Here is a 15413-nt window from a genome sequence, read left to right as displayed (position 1 = left end):
AGAGAGAGAGAGAGAGAGAGAGAGAGAGAGAGAGAGAGAGAGAGAGATGATTGGAATAGCTGACTGTGATGGCATACACAGTAGTAGTACACACATATACAAAATGAATACAATATATTGTTCCGAGGGATGAGCTGATTATTTTTGTACACTCTAATAAAATAGACCAATTTTTCATTTACCGAAAAATGTCTAAAGAGCTCAACTTTCATATCTCATGGAAGAAACCATAAGAAATCAGTGTAAGTGCAGACGATTAATACTTTTTGGTAGCTTTCGCTTCTCGCTTCCTCTTCTATCGTCCCAAAATCCATTGTCTTGCTCTTCTCCTTATCGTCGACAAAAATGACGAAGAATGAACAGAGAGAAGAAAAAAATCAACATTCACATTGCACAAGTGAAGCGTTGTTGGCGCAATAAAACGAGCGAGCGAGCGAGCGAGAGCGTGTGTGTGCACATTACGCGAACGCAATGAGAGAACGAGAGAATCATATTTCAAACATTTACTTCCTTTTGCGCGAGACATTGCAAAACATTAATAATAACAAGTAGCGAACAACATTTTCTGCTCTGATTACAAAACAAAATGATTAATTATTTCTTAATATATGAATGAATGGCAACTCTCAGTTGAATGTTAGCAAGCGAACAGAGCATCGTGCGCGCAAATGAATTGGGCGAGTGAGCGGACAAACGAGCTACTGAACAACAGACACCAAATAACTATAGAAAGGGACACGAAATACACACACTTTGTATGACGTTCAGCATCAATGTGAAAGGAGCTAGCTCTCGGTGTTGTCCACAGTCACAAGCCATGTTACCACTCGGTTTAATGGCACACATTCATACCAATATATTTTACACATGGTTTTTCGTGCTCTTCTTCATCTATCTGCAGCATTCATGCTTACTACTACTACCGAAATGCCTTTGGTCGCCGCATTTTCCCGTAACGCTTCTCTATTTTTCCACCAAAAAAAAAAAATTAATGCGAAAATAAAGTAAAACAAAAGACCAGAAAATTTACCATGTTGTTTGGCGAACTCGTTCCCATGCTCTCTGGTCCCTTTCGTTTCGTACACAACAGTGTACTGACTTTTTGGGGTCCATGATAAAGATCCACCTAGACTTTTGATTTATGACAATAAAAAAATGCAGTTGTCGACCGAGTTGTATACAATGTCATCGCATACACAAGCACATACACACTCACACGAACCGTACCTGCTCAATATGAACGTAAATGATGGAACGCAGTTTCGACACGGTTTCAATGTTATGAACTCAACGCGGACTTTTCCTTGTGGCATCAAGACGACTTACCATCGACAACGCGCCCATGCAAACGAGAAACACTCATAGAAAAGCGCGAATGCGAAACAAAAAAAGTGAAAAGCGAATGCTGCAAAATATTAAGTGCAGTTTTCGCGGCTCAATGTGCACCACGCCGTACAGAATTATCGCCTTTATGCTAGCAGTTTCAGCGCTGTTTAAATTGCAGGGAATATTTAACAAAACAAAAATGCTTTATTTGCACCATTGCACAAAAATTAAAAATCCGTCATCATGTGAATCAACGAAAGTTGTGCCAACGATGGAAATAATTTCTATTTTCTTTCCCTTTCCATCTCTCTCACTTTCGCTCATACTTCTTTTTCGCATCTTTTCACATTCAATAAGCCGCTATAATTCCGTGTGAATATTTAGCGTTCGCATTTTTACAACCCAAACAAATGCTGGAAGTGTGTCGACAGTTTTGTCGTGCCACTCGTTGTACAAATACTGCTTTTCAATTCAATAAATCAATAATATTTTCTCTCACCGTTTTTTTCTTCGTCTGGGTGCAACATTTCAAAGATCATTAATATGGTTACGCATAAAAAAATCGTATGTATCACCGTGTCACAAACAGCTGAGGAACGGAAAAGGGGGAAAATAACAACAACAGCAGCAACGGCAACGGCGACGACGACGACGACGACGACGACGACGACGACGACGACGACGACGACGACAACAAAGAAAAACCTCGACGGCTCTCGAAACAAGTGACAATAAATACACACGGCACGTTATGAGCGTATGAGTAGGAAAGACACAAGAGTGTAATGCGTCAGCATATTATTATATATATTATTCTTTTGTGGCGGTAGCGCATCCATGCAACTTCCATGTTAGCACCGAGCATCGAATTGAGACATTCCTACATGACACTCGTTTTTTCTATACATTTCGTGATAAAACATGAAATGAAAAACGAATAAAAAGAAAGTATGCATAAAGAAAACCACTTTTGGCTTGCAGAAAAGATGGATCTATATGCTATCGTATTATATGTTGAATTTTTGTTATTGCTACTACTATTTCGTATTATTATCGTTATTGATACTGTTGTACGGTTAGAAATGCGATGACGTGAAGTGTGTTTAATCTTTACATCGTTACTTACTCGATGCACAGCAAAACTGAGAGAATAAAAAAGAGAAAAAAAAAACGTTGGGAAAAGGCAGGCGAAAAGATGTGTGACACACACACACTCACGAAATGACATATTTCAAGTATTCATTTCTGAATGAAAGTGCTGGCAAATAAAACTGATGTACATGTACAGTAAGCGAAATTGAATGCCCGCAGAAAAATGCGCCGAGTAGGAAACGAAGGGAAATTTATTTTAATAATCTGTAATTTTATCAATTCCATTTTTACTGTGTCGTTGAATGATAAATGGATTTGCTGGTTTTGTTGCCTCAAATGGAAACCCTTTCATTCGATTTCGATGAAAAGGAAAAGCAGAACAAAAAAAGAGGAATCATGAGAAGAGCATGCGAAAAAAGCGTAGTAAAATCGGAATATACACCTAGTTTTGTTTATGACAAATATTATGTTCGTATTTGCATAAGTCTCTTTGCGTGAAGTAATTTAAAACATCAGAGAATGTTCGCCTTTGTGTGGTTTTTTCTCGTTCTGTTGTTGTTGTGTGTAGCTGTGGCTGCTTTTGCATCAAACTTACATTTATTTGGTCTGCCATAAACATACATATGCTTCGTTCATTTTCCGTCAATGTTTCTGTCATAGTCTTTGTGCTGTTTATACGATTCGCCAAAATTATTTATTATTACTTTGCCATCTATTCTGTTTTCCCCTTTTCTTTCTGTCTTTCTTTCACTTTGCTGCGGCATTAAGCCCGAAACCGTATAGACTCTATCATATTTTAAACAGACGATTCTCTGTATGGAATGAATGGAGATTATGGCTCTTTTAAATACCGCACATACTTAAATTGAAATCCTTTTCATTCAACGTCACCATTTTGATATGGCATTTGTGGATATACACGCACTTAAATGCAAAATTTGTAAAATACACAACGTAGAATTGCCAAAGCACATATATACGTTCGGAGAATTACGAAAGAGAGAGAGAGAGAGAGAGAGAGAGAGAGAGAGAGAGAGTCTTAGTGCCAGAGTAAAACGAACGAAACGAGCAAATAAACAGGCAAAAGCACTTTGTCGCTTCGAGATTCTATATTATGCGAAATATACCCGAATGCCGTGCATGTGATATGTGTGTGCAATTTCCGATTGAGTCATATTAATCTAATCGAATGGCACACAACTGTCGCAAATGGGATTTCAACTCCACCCACAACCCAAAATGCGCTCGCCACCGCAACCGGTCGAGATGAATTTCGCTCATAAAAAACCTACAATTTTAACTTATATAAATTATAAATGAATATTGCAGATGAAATGACACCGAAAAAGGGTGAGAGTAGGGAAGAGAGAGTGTGCGTGTAACCAATAGAGAAAATGCCGTAAAGGAAACCAATGCGTTGGTAATATGAGTGATGCCTTGATATAGAATTGGTCATGTGTTGCCATAAAAAACACTCATTTTCATTTAAGCTGTTGGTCCGTTATCTGCCGTTTAGTGTTTCCCGATGCCGAAAAATCGGAAAACAAATGTTAAAAAGACATTGCCGAACCAAATTGATGATATAGTGTGCATGCATATACCCATCCATCCATATATATGTCTATTACGATTGCCGATTTGTGCGCCCAAAATTTTGGTTAAGGTATATTTTCTCTCTCTTTTTTTGCGCCGATTGTGTCGATATATTCGTGGAAATTGCTTCGGTCTGTTTGGATTTCATTTTCCTCATAATTGCACAGAGCAAAAATGCAAGAAATTCCGAGCTGAGATACATGTGTGTGTGTGGAAGCGAGTATCTTCCACGTATTGGATCGTTCGGATTTAATTCGACCCCCGGTTTTTTATTTCAATTGAGAATATGTGTTGCGTATAGGTGTATATTCGATTTATTCGATTTCATCGAAGCGAAGCAGAATAAGAAAAAAAAATATCCGCTTTCAAGACTTATTCAACTACACGGCTTAACATAAAAGAAATCGCACGAATTTCTTTTTCTTCTTTTTTTTCATCACAAGATTAGATCGCTCTTTCTCTCTTCTTGCCTCTTCCGCTCTCTCACTCATCTTGTCTACACTTTTAAAATTAATTAGATTTGTCCAAAGCAGGCAGAAAGTAATGCAAAAAAAAGGTTTGAGTACATCATTTCAATCTTTCTCACCGCCTCAAATATTATTCCAATGAAAATAAACCCCTCAATATATAGAAATACACACGATAAATGAATGCGGCAGCAATGCCAAAATTGTGAAGGCACATCAAGTCTCCATCTAGAAATTGAAAAGTGGTGCAGATTTCATCGATGCATGCCAATCCGAAATGTAATTCCACTTTTTTTTCGCACCGCGCGCACATATATTCAATGTTCGCCCTGAGAGACGACCGTATGAAAAGACAAAGAGAGAGAAAGAGAAAAATCTCCCTAAAGTCATCCATTCAACGTTAACCCTCTAATGCATTAATTTTTCCCAGGGCTGGGAGTACTGGTACTTCGTTGATTTTTGGCCATAGATAATTAAAAAAATATTCATAATCCTGGATTCCTCATGGTTTAGTCAGAAAATGCGATTGACATAAATCATAGAACAATAAAATCCATTGTTTAAAAGTGTCAAAAATGTGTCTAATTTAGAGTTCGAATAATTTATTTTGTCAAATTTTTGTTCTTGCACACATTTTTGTTTATAACTTTACAATCACACTACATAGACAAATATTGCCAAAGACAAAAATAAAAAGAGAACATTGACGAATAAAAATTCTCTTGAAGCAATATGATCCGATGTACGGTTTACGTTCTACAGGCGTTCAAATGTGGCCCGTCTAGAGGCGGTTGTATGCATAAGAGGGTTAAGATTTCAATTGCTTTCGATATAAAGTCCAATTTTGCAAAAAGAGACGAAGAAAAATACAAATTGCACGTATGTTTATAATAAGTTTCTCAGCGATGCGAATACACTGAACGGCTGAACGGCTGAGACTCATTGTATTCATTATTGATGAAAACGACACACCCGATTATACGCAAATAGCTCCATCGAGAGTGAACGTTTTCTTCTCTCTCTCTCTCTTTTTATTTGATTTTATTTTATTGCGCGCATTTTCACTGAAGGATGAACGAACGAAACCGTGACAAAAGCAACATTTGATAATGTTGAACCGCAATTCATCCCCTTTTTTTTCTTTTCTCTGAATTACACCCCAAAAAATATCACAAGAGCGTCTTAATAGAGAAAAAAATAACTTTCACTGTCGCACAGTAAATCAAATCTACACTTGGAATTATCGCAACACGAAAAAAAAAATAAATTCGATAACGCACTCATGGAACACTCAACTTTTTTTTCCTTTCATTCATTCTCTTTTTTTCTGCTACTCTCTTGTTGGAAATCAATCGAAAAAAAGAGCTTCACTGTAACAAATCAGACAGAAATTCCAAACATGCAAAGAGAAATGATTATGAGCCTTTGAAGACCGCACATATATCTCTGTGTATGTATGTTGGTATCCTTGGGCGGTCAAAGCAATCAAAGTCCAAGTAGCACCTGAATCCAAGTTGAATTGAATATATGGCACGTCTCATGACCGACAAAAATGAAAACCAAGACATGAATATCACTTGAATGTGAGAGAAAAGTTTTGCTTTTCTTAAGATAAAAAAAAAGAGAAAAATAAGTGGAAAATCAAAACGAATAAAAAATCTATTAGCAATCAGTAGAGCGATATGGCATCCGTCTCCATTTCCACTCATCATTCTACGGTCAATCAATTCGCTGTACATCCTTCACATTCACGATTATTTGGGCGTTCAAGTCGATGAGCACGCTGTGGGTTATTCAAGATGCGAGAGGAGACCGTCGTTGCCGTTATCGTCGCCATCACCATCACAGTAGCAACAGCAGCCGCTTCCATACACTCACCAGAAACAAAATTAGAAGAAAAAAGATTTAAGTTCACCCGACAATAATTTTCCAGATCTGCACAACATGAATAAACAGAATCGTGTAATTTATGGCCTATGCAAACCATTAACGAGAAAGATATAAAAATTTGGCGCATAGCGAAGAGACAGCATCGCACCGGGCGCGCTTGTTATACACACGAATGAGGATGAAGAATGGCAAAAAAGTCGAAGTGAAACGAGGAAAAATTGGCTCGTGCAAATCACGGAGAGAGAGAGAGAGAGAGAGAGAGAGAGAGAGAGAGAGAGAGAGAGAATCAAAGAAAAAGCACGGCACACAAAAAAGTGAACTAGAAAATGGGAAATAAAACTCACGAGCCATTAGCATTGTGTGTAGTATCGAGTCGAAAGAGGGTTAGTAGTTTCGTCGTCTTTGTGGATTTTGTCAGTGAGAGACAAGCGAGTTTTCCGCTAGCAAAACTCACACATCATACCACCATCATGTCGTATAGCTAGAGCAAAAGTGCACCACATTAAAATGACAATTTGGCGTGATTTATTCGGCGATGTTCATCGCGTTGTTGTTGTTGCTCTTGTTATTTCTGTGTGTTTATTTTTTTTCTCTATTTGCGTCTTCCGTTTCCCGTCCCATTTAATGCATCGTTTTCTTTTAAAAACAGCTTCTTATGCGCTTTTTTCTCGTTTGCTCCAGTGTCTGTTTTCCGCGGTAATTTTCAGCGTTTTTATTCGACGATGACTACTAATTTAATCGTAGTCAAAGTTAATAACCATAATCTGTCGAAATTAGTGCTTAAGTGAATTTTAATGTAATTCGATTTGAGATAATAGTTCGTGTTCGAAGATAAATTTTCCGTACAATTAATTTGATGTCCATTAAAGCTGCGGGTTGATGGGGCGAATGACGATGTTAGCCGGATTTTCACTTTGGTGCATCTTCTACACTGTCATTGTCGTCGCCGCCACCACCACCACCACAGCCACCATTATCAGCACCGCTGTCAAGATACGCTTACGCTCTGCGACACACTCTCGCATATCACGTACAAACGGATGTCGCAAAAATTAACGAATTCAATTGATCATTACTTAATGAGAATATTCATTAGGAATCGAACAACGTGAATAAGTCAAGAAAAAGCAAGCGAAAAAAAAAGTTGCTGCGGGATTAGCCTGAATTGCAAGATGTTGTCATTTAAAATTCCAATTGATTTGCATCAAATTATTCATTGTCTTTTCATTTTAATTTCCTTCACACACACACAAACACACACACACCCATTCTGATATCGGTTGTCACCAACATCAAAGTTTCTAAAAAGGTAAAATATTACGTGCGGAGAATCGGCTAACGTCGTGCACGAATACAAATTCAAATAGACTTTTTAATTAATTTTCAGATGTTTAATTTATACCTAAGACTGAGCGTGCTACGCCCCGTCCAGACAAATTGTCATAACGTGACAAAAAAATAAGGGAAAAAGAAGACGAAAATATCAAATGAGGCACATGAAACTTTAAAAAAAGAGAAGTCAACAACATGGTCGAAGCTTGGACCTTTTGCTTTCGTAGACAGAATATTTTGCACTCGTACAGTAGGTATAACAATCTTGGTGCTGCTATCGCTTTCTTCGGTCGTTCTCCTTCTTTTCCCAGCCATACTTTTTCTTCTTCATCGCTTGATTCGAATAATCATTTTTTAATGTTCGATATTCGATTCTCGTCTTTTTCGTTTTTGGTCCGGTTCTTCCTTTAATGATTATTGCTTTATTTCGGGACACAATGCGGTGTATGGACTCGGTCACCGAAAGGAGAACAGCGACATAAAAAAAGTGTGCATATGTGTGTGTGTGTGTATGTGATAGTAGGAATGATATGAAATCTAATAGGTTTCCTTTCCTTTTCATTTCGATTCATTCGAGCGAATCAAAGAAACAAAATGAAACGAACACTTTTTTCGGTTACGTTGCAAAAACGAAACGACGGACCATGAATCAAGGATCGATATGTGTATTAATGCGTTAGAAATTGTGCACGCATTCACGGGTGTAAATGTGACTGCTGCTGTTGTGTATATATACACAGAGGCTGTGGGGCTTCCCAAAATGCGAAAATATTTCCGAAATTCCGATTTTTCACTCTAACAATACGCCATCAAGGTGGGCACTTGGACGACGGCGCTATATTTCGAAACAAATGGCGGTCGGCTGTTTTACGGGATATACATTTCTCTTTTTTTTCTCTTTCTCTCGTTCGACCGCTTGTTCGGTTTTTTTTTCTCGTTTAAATGTAACATGAATTGCCTCATATGGCATAGTCCGGAATACGGTATGTGTTCATAACGGTTAGAAGCTGGCGTTGTTGGACACTTGGCAACGAGTAGTTTGATGGAGTATAGTTTTTTCACCGAATGAACAGAAGAAAAAAAATTCTGCGCCCGTTTGGTAACTTGAAATGTCATCGAAATGCTCTTACACACTGAACACATCTAATACATGTTCAATTCCCTGTGTATGTGTGTGTCGTGTCGTTGTTGCTATTTTTTAGGAGCTTTCTCTCAATGAGCCACTCTCACGCACCAATATTCCAAAAATGTTCAGATTTTGAATTTTTCATGTAGAATCGCTTTCTCTTTTCTCTTGTTGTTCGCATCGGAATGCTTTTAACTATTTTCAGTGTGAGTGAATACGCTCTTTCGTTGCGTTCAATTGGAAAATGAAGGAAAAATTGAAAAAGCGGAAAAAAATAAAAAACGAACGCAACAACAAAAAATTATTGAAGATGAGAGAAAAAAAAGCGAGCTCGATAGACATGGAGATGGAGAGGGTTTGGGATGGGAGCAAAAAAATGCGATGCGTATATATATTGGCACGAAGCTATTTACTGGTGTTTTTGTTTGGCATTCATCGTATGCTCTGCATTACAGAGTAAATTTTCAAAAAGCAAATACACTGTGAGGCAAAAACAATAAAAACCAATAGTAGTGTACATGGAGCCCGGACAGTGCAGTGTGGATGATGAGAAAACACAGCGAGCGAAAAGCGAACACGAATAACGGCCAAACAATTTTGATCACAACGAACATTCTTGCAACGGTAACACAATGTGTTGCTTACTGTGTACGATGTACATGTGCGTGTGTATGTTAGCATCAACAACGGCTGCTCTGATTGAAGAAATTGTTTTCAGTGGATTTGCCGAGAGATGAAACAATAAAATTATGAAGCACTTATTTGCAAAGCATTCCATCCCATCCCATCGCTCATTCAACAATCCAATCCATTCAATTCCAGTGTGGCAAAACATTGTGGCTCTTCTTCCAATCCATAAACTAATTTTAATCGATTTACAAGCGTCGCTTCCTCTCAATTCGCATGGAAAATCATTTCGAAATTTCTGTCATTATTGACACATCGGTTCAAATAAACCTCTTAAATTGATTGAATGTTTCTATTAGGATTTCACGACGTGGAGTGAAAATTGTGTGCAGAAACTTAATCCATGCCTAAGCAACGTGCCGTGCGCATTAAATGGAACATTTTCCGAAATTATAAAGAATAATGTATTTAGTGTCAGTTGTTATGTTTTCGATAGATGTGACTACGTTTTTGCATATAATTTGGTTTTTGTTCTTCTGTTCTCTTCATTATTATCATTGTTGCAATTCTTGAACAAAGTATGAAAAAAAATAAAATGTATTTTATTGGTTTCAATTCTATATCCACTTCGAATTCGGTCGGTAGGACAAGAAGAAGAAGAAGAAGAAGAAAAAGCGATAAGATGCTGCGAGCGTTTTGCGCATTTGGTGTCGGACGAGAAAATATGGCGAGAGATAGAATGTCACAGTTGACCTCATCTGCTCGTCGTTTTGAGAAAACAAAACGTTTCTTCCAGCGTTTCTAAAATGCAATTCAGACTTGGCTCTTCTCATGCGTCTCACTCACATTGAACGTTCGCTTTTTTTTTGCTCATGGATATGCATACATTTAGTTTGGTGAAGCTTTTTTTCTTCTTCTTCTCTTCATCTCTCGCTCACTTTTCCGTTCGCTTGCTGCTGCGTTCTAAGACAATCCTAGGCAAGATTAGAAAATAAAAGACCGCCAGCACTTTTCATCTGGTGACCAAATGGATGTTGCTCGGATACCATGCACTCACTTGCTTTTTTTGAGCTTCCATACACTGAATACATACGTATATAAGCTCATTCACCATATCAAAGTCCATGAAAAACAATGCGAACGAAGTGAAATGACGAGAGCAAAAAAAAGAGAAGGAAAAAATTTACCGACGCGAACAACGAAACGATAAATGATGAAGTGGCGAAGAAATGCTTTTAGCTAAGAAACATCAACATACACACAGCAACAAGCAACAACAGCAATAACAACAACGATGCCAATAATGGACGTTGAATGAGGCAGAGAGTGAGAAAGAGAGAAAGGAAGAAAAAAAGCACTGAAAATATTTTTTTTGGTGAAACCGCTGTAGAACTACACAGACAAACCACGCAATCTTTTTTTCTTCTCTCGCTTCCGAATGGTGTTGCTTTTTCCCCGATCTTGAATACATTCGTGCACCCCACATTTTTCGCTTCGAATCGACTTTTTTCTGGCCACTTTTTCTCTCTCTCTCTCTCTCTCTCTCTCTCAGAAACAAAAATGTACATCTATAATTCTTGCCGTTCGTTAGCTTTCTTTCGTTCTTTCATACACTGTCCGGAGGCTTCTATTTTTCGTTTCGTTCTCCGATTCTCTCTTTCGCTCTTCTCCCGACGCACTTTTATAATCGTCTATTCTTAATTGACTGGATCGCACTCTTCCATTGCACGTTGTAAAATGGCATTCAATTTGCTATGGTACACCACCGTTTTTGAAGATTATCTTTTAAGTGATTTTTGAGTTATGCAAAAAACCATGGGAACACAATTTTCAAACGAGCGATTCACCGTTCACTGTTTTATGGTATGGCATATAATCGGGATGTAACCAAAATAAAACAAAAAACGAATCGGGAGAATTTATTCATGATTTTTTGTCGCGACAATTTGATCTTTGTTGTTCTCGGAAACCAGTAATTCACAAACTATTTCGAACAAATTGTGGATACGCATTCCGAGAGATGCGGTGGATTGGAGGGATTGAGGAAGTTAACAAAAAAAATCGTTTCACATTGACTTTTTTTTACTCGTATCATAAATAATTGACTGAACTGTATGTGATCTTACCGTAAAATTTGATTGACGGTTATTGTAACAAACAGTTTTTTCCCTATTTTTTTCTACTATAATTTTCTTTTATCTTTTGAACATATAATTAAATTGCACATAAATCATTGGTTATAAACTACGACAAACATAATAATTCTATATTGTGATACTGTATTTAATAATATTTTTTTTTGCTTATTTTCCGATTAGTTTGTCGGAAGTAGATCATTCAAAAACACTTGAGAGCCACAATCAATCTTTCATCAATCGGTTGATTCATTAATATTTCTCATCCATTAGCATAAATTTTAGTCACGAATGAATTCTCATTTTTTCCCTCTCTCTCTCTCTCTCTCTCTCTCTCTCTCTATCACTTTCTATTTATATCTTTCTCTTCATCGAGTCACAAACGCCGTTCGATTGCAAATGGAATAAATATCAATTTGCTGTTGTTAATACGGCGCACACACTTCACAAAATCATATCAATTCCAAACCACTCACTTTTATCAACAACTCCTCCAATTCAGATCGGGCCAAATCCATTGAAACTTTAATTGATCGTTAAGCAGTCACTGAACATGATGGAAGCATTCAATGTTGAAAAAGTTTGCACTGATTTCGAAATAGCGTTGAATTCAAGGTAAATTGTTCGATACACAAGCGCGCTCGTTCACATACACAATATCATAAGTTTTGCTGTTTGTTGTTTACCATTTGAAAAGTCACTTATCAGTTTAATATTCTTTCTTTTTTTCTATTAAAAAAACCACTTGTCCGACATTATTTTTTCGGTTTATAAGTAGTTGCTGTCTCAATGCATTTTTCAAAAACTCCAAAATGATGCTGTCCCGGTAGAAAGAAGGACAAACAAACTGAGAGACAGAAAAAAAAGTGAAAACTCGGCGAGCTAAAGAGTCGAAAACACTGAGAGCGCAGTTCACACAGAACAACTATAATCCGACAGGTAGACTTTGATTACATTCACTGATACTCGCGTAAATGTTCGAATATCGAATGCACACGCACTCCGAAACCATGGAACAGAATACGCAAAAAAATATGAATCTGTGTACATCGCAATCGCTAGTCCAGATCAAACTGAAGACGAAATTCCATAGCTGAGGTGTTCGAGCGCTGCTGCCTCGGTCGTTCGTACGTTTGCTTGCTGTGTGTACGGTGTGTGCATATTGTTGGGGGGTTCTTTTCCCGTTAAGCTGTACGATATTGGGATGGCTGTTGCGATGTGGGCTTTTGTTGTTGGTTTAGATTTCGTTTCGTTTGGATGATATGGCCGAACATGGTATTGACAATGGTCGGTATTACAATCGTGCGTATGGCGCACTATACGCTCTCACTCGCACACACTTTGTAACATATATAAATTACTACCCCTTCGACTACAGATTTTCCCATTTTCGGTGTTTACTGTTTTCCATGCGAGTGCCAAACGGCACCGAGCATCGAGCTCCGGATCACCCTGTGACAAAACAATAACATTTCAATGCGACCGAATTTTAAACATGTTTCATATCCATTACGATATCAGCACGGTTTCAGGCTGGTTACAGTGAGTAACGGTTTTCGGCGACGACGACAGCGACAGCGACAATAGCGGCGGCGGCGATGGCGAAGGAGAAATAACTGCTGTTAAATACAGATCATGCGCAAACGCAACAATAATGCAGCTTACTCTTCTTTATTATTATCATCACCACACGGCACACCAAACACGGAACGACACACAGCTCCAGCACTTAAAGTGCAAATGATTCAACTCCGCATAGTATCCTTTTTATCGTCGTTTAGATGCTCTCTGAAGCCGTGTGAGCAAGGAGAATATTGCGGAACAGTAGCCCGGTACGCACATTTCATTTTTATTATTATTTTTTCTTCTCTTCTTTCGTCTTTGCTCTTCTTTTGGCCCGTTAAATCGAAGCAATGGTTATGTCTGTCATATTTTGCAGCATTGAAACGGATTTAAAATGCCTAACCAACGATCAACGTTCGATAACTGTTACCACACTGGATCCAAATCTTAAAATATCTCGCTGTGAAACGATGCTCCGGTTTTGCTTTCAGTATTCTTCTTCTCGCGCACCAGAGACGCATTGTTTTTTTTTCGCGGAATAAATACCGTATCGCAATGAAAATGGAATATTTGTCTGACGGCGGTGATAGTGAAACACCGACTGGATACAGACAAAGTGAATTGCTAAAAAAAAGCGTTTGGTGAGAAGAAACATACTTTTTTGTTGTGCACCAAATGATAAAATTCTCGTTTTTTTTCAGCATCTTTGGCCAAGCTAAAAAGTCGCCCAACAAACCCTGAAATAGAAAATTCATACAACTTCCTACATGAACAAATATATCAAATATCACGGACATGTTACTAGCACACACACATACACATTTTGGATGCTGTATCTAGCGTGTGCGGGCTGCTTTTCCATATACAATTGTTCTCATTCTCTCACTCTTTCATTTTATGTTGATAATAGGTTGTTTACAACTATTTATGTAGCTAACTATAAAAATATGATTATTACATTGTGGCTTTACGGAGAATGGACCAACGGCTCCTTGTCTTCATAGTACACGCAGCCAGCCAGCCATTCAGCCATCTAGCCAAACGGCCTAACAGACAATCAGACACATCCAAACACTCTGGCTGGCTGGCAGGCAGGCACGATTTACACATTTTCATGGTATTGTGTACATGTTCTCCTTCATTTGTAACGATTTTTCTCGTCGTTTTTTCTCTCTTCCTTCTGTTATTATTTCATTTTATTTTCTTTTTCGTTCTTTTTTTGTCATTATCATAACACAAAGACATCGAACAGAGAGAGAGAGAGGAGGGAGGTGGAGAAAAAAAGAATACCGTAAGATGAAAAAATAGACGTTTTAACACCATATAGAGAACAACAATAACACTGTCCATGCTTATGAAACATTTGTGTATTATCCACCCATTACATGGTCAAATGCACACACTTCTGTGCAAAATACGCTCCCGTTCTTGTTCTTTCTTACACACTTACTCACTCACCCACACTCCTACGTTCCATCGGCCTGTGTGTACTCAACGTCAGTACCAAAGTCTGAATGAGCTGAGCAAATACAAGATGAATAAAAAGGGAGGAAAAAAACTCGAAAAGGAATCTGTAGTGATGGAGCTTGAATGTCCAGCACATAAAATAGCAAATAAATTCGGTATACGATAAGATGCAACGAAGAAAATAGTCGCATAAAATGCGCTTACCATAAAACATGTGTATTCGAACGTGAGGCCAGGCGCGTACACAATTCAAACATGCATTAATACGAAGGTAAATGTCCATTGAAGAGAGCTGAAAGCGGCAATAACTACCAAAGAAAACATAGCAAACGATTAATCCGACGACAACGACAACGACGACGACGACGATGAAAAGGAAAAGCAGCCCACACACACCGTCCGGTCCGAACGAATACCGACAAAAAAAACCAAATAAATAGATAAAATACTTGGAGAGACAGAGAAAAAGTGAGTTGAAAATGAACAGAAAAAAAGGTCATCAAGAGAAAATGGAATGGTAAATTAGGAAAGTGCTAGAGAGAATGGGAGAGTCAAGCACACGGGGACGTGAGGATCACGATTACGAGATGAACAGAATTGATTGAACCTTTCTTGATTTGTTCAAAATGCCAGTGCATATAAAGCACCACATCGGAATAAGCGAACGGATCGAAACGGAACGACACCGACACACCAAAGAGAAAAAAAATGAGCTGATCGAAATGAATCGAAATAAAATGAACACAACAACAACAAAAATATATAAACAGATTCATACGACCATTACAAGCCGCA

The 15413-nt window shown here is 38.0% G+C and overlaps 1 protein-coding gene across 1 annotated transcript in view; it reads right to left on the bottom strand.

Moving 5' to 3' along the window:
* Window positions 1-12739, bottom strand: part of LOC129579139 (protein turtle) — a 197877-nt gene extending 185138 nt beyond the window's left edge. The window contains exon 1 of the mRNA XM_055468813.1: window positions 12065-12739. The gene's annotated coding sequence lies outside the window, so the exon portion shown is untranslated. The remainder of the gene's footprint in view (window positions 1-12064) is intronic.
* Window positions 12740-15413: the final 2674 nt, after the last annotated feature.

This window comes from Sitodiplosis mosellana, unplaced genomic scaffold (genome assembly GCF_009176505.1).
Source record: "Sitodiplosis mosellana isolate CC-2019 unplaced genomic scaffold, AAFC_SMos_1.0 Smas_scaffold_6226, whole genome shotgun sequence".
Taxonomy (NCBI): Eukaryota; Metazoa; Arthropoda; class Insecta; order Diptera; family Cecidomyiidae; genus Sitodiplosis; species Sitodiplosis mosellana.
Note: the sequence above shows the minus strand (reverse complement) of the source record. Positions and strands in the feature narration are given on the sequence as shown.